Source organism: Montipora foliosa, chromosome 11 (genome assembly GCF_036669935.1).
Source record: "Montipora foliosa isolate CH-2021 chromosome 11, ASM3666993v2, whole genome shotgun sequence".
Lineage (NCBI taxonomy): Eukaryota > Metazoa > Cnidaria > Anthozoa > Scleractinia > Acroporidae > Montipora > Montipora foliosa.
In genome coordinates, this window is record NC_090879.1 from 32144463 (window position 1) to 32146962 (window position 2500).

The 2500-nt window shown below is 43.2% G+C and overlaps 1 pseudogene; it reads right to left on the reverse strand.

Annotated features, from left to right (window-relative positions):
* Nucleotides 1-250: 250 nt before the first annotated feature.
* LOC137976906 (uncharacterized) overlaps nt 251-2500 on the reverse strand; it is a 3006-nt pseudogene continuing 756 nt past the window's right edge.

A 2500-nucleotide genomic window follows, 5' to 3' on the forward strand; every position in this document is an offset into this window, starting at 1 on the left:
ATATACTCTCACAATAAGCTTCTAGAACTTTCTAAAATAGTAATCAATCTAATTATAGAAAGATTACAAAACACACCGATTTAGAAACGCTTACGCACGAACCTAAAAATAAACAAACTACGAACTAGCCTCTAGAAAGTAGTCACGCAATGCTATTTTTCGTAACATAACCCCCTTCTAGAAGAAATTTCCTAAATTTATCCTTAACAAGAAAAATTGCTAAATAAGGGGCAGTTCAATGTCACTAAACTTATTCCTCAGCACGACTCAAGTAATCTGCTCCAACGTTCTCTGAGCCCTTAATGGCTTCAACTGTGAATGAATAACTCTGCAAAAACATGGCCCAACGCATAAGACGTCCGTTGGCAAACTTAGCACTGTTCATGTACTTTAAGGGTTCATGGTCCGTCTGAAGAACAAAAGAAACTCCGTGCAAATAAAGATGAAATCTCTTGATACTCCATACAATCGCTAGACATTCTTTCTCAATTTCTGCACCTGTCAATTTCTTGCTTGCGTAGCAAACGGGAAACAACTTCTCATCATGTTTCTGCATTAATACTGCACCGATTCCACTGTTGGAGGCGTCTGTCCTTAAGAAATAAGTTTTAGCTGGATCGGGGAGTCGTAGAATAGGCTCACTTGTTAGGTAAGACTTGATTGTTCGGTAGGCTTTCTCTTGTGCTTCACCCCACTCAACTTTATTAGGTTGGCCTTTCCGTGTGAGATCAGATAAGGGCACTGCGATCGCTGCAAAGTTGGGGATGAAATCTCTATAGTATCCTGCTAGACCCATAAATGATCGCACCTGTTTCTTTGTGCTTGGACTTAGGGCATCTTTAATTTTCTCCACGTTATCCTGATGTAGACCAATCATTCCTTGCTCCAGTCGATGGCCTAGGAAATCCACACTGTACACACCGAATAGGCACTTAGTAGGTCTTATAGTGAACCCCGCTTGTACAAGGCGTGAAAATAGCTCCCTTAGGGCTCTAATATGTTCTTCCCACGTACGGGTGTGAACCAATATATCATCTCAGTAGAAATCAACATTGGCTAGATCTTCTAGCAACTTCTTCATTGCACGCTGCAGTGTTGCTGCCGAGTTGATCATTCCAAACGGCGTCTTCAAGAACTCGTACGACCCGTCAGGTGTTACGAACGCCGTTTTCTGTATGTCCTCCTCTGGTATTGCTATCTGCCAATATCCCTTGCTAAGGTCAATTTTGAGTAGAACTTATCTCCGCTAAGCCTTTTCTGAAACAAATGTTCAGCAGTTGGCATAGGCTCGGGATCAAATACAGTTAGTTTATTTAATTTCCGATAATCAACGCACACGCGGTTTGTGTTGTCTTTTTTTCTTCACTACTACCACAGGTGACGCATACGGAGAACTGGACTCTCTAATAACTCCCATTTTGATCACGTCGGCAATATCTCTTCTCAGTGATTCTCTGACGCAGTAAGGTACTGGGTAAGGTCTTGATCTAACCGACTATATTAGCGTGGTAGACTTTCTCCTTGCCTTTTACTTTTACTTTGTAGTCATTGAGACCTACTACAGAACAGACTTCAAAGGGACCCTTCCACTGCATAAGTAGCTTGTTATGGTCGGTAGGTAGCAGTATAAGCACTTTCTCACCTGACTGGAACTTCCTAACGTTAGACTTGCGGTCGTAATAGTGCTTTCCTTTGGCTGCTGGGCTTTCTCCAGTTCACTATGGGCGAGTTTAAGCGTATCTTCTAACTTCTCTCGTAATTCAAAAACGTACTGGTTGTCACAATGTTGCCTTCTAAGTTCTTTATTTAACAACGCAACGGGTACTACATAACAACACGAGCGGGCAATATGGCCGATGCTTACAGTCCTGTTTTAAGCTCACGAGGCCCGATGGGAGCACATGGAATGACGTAATATGACACTGGTAACTGGTCTTGACCTCAGGCTCGTCAACGTCTTTTGTCCACAGCTGTTTGGTCCTCTGACAGCTCTTCCATATAACAGCTCAAACGGTGAAAAACCAGTGGACTCTTGGGGAACTTCACGATAAGCGAACAACAGCGGGTTTATGAAGCGATGCCACTCTCTTGGCTGCTCACTACACAGTCTCTTCAGCATAGACTTCATCGTTCCGTTGAACTTCTCCGTCAAACCGTTACACATCGGGTGATAGGGTGTTGTTGTAAGCTGTTTAATGCTTAGTAGTCGGGTGACTTCTCTCATGCAGTCAGAAACAAAATGCGTACCCAAATCACTCAGAATTTCTTCGGGTACTCCAAGACGGCTGAAGTTATCTACCAATGCCTCTTCTACAGTCTCTGTGTCAATGTTCTTTAGTGGCACAGCCTCTGGGTAGCGAGTCGAAAAATCTACCAGTGTCAATATATATCTGTGTCCTTCTTCACTCGGGGGACTGATAGGACCAACAAGATCTATTGCTACTCTCTTAAAAGGCTTTTGTATCAGCGGCATCTTCTCTAACGGTACCTTTGGCACTGA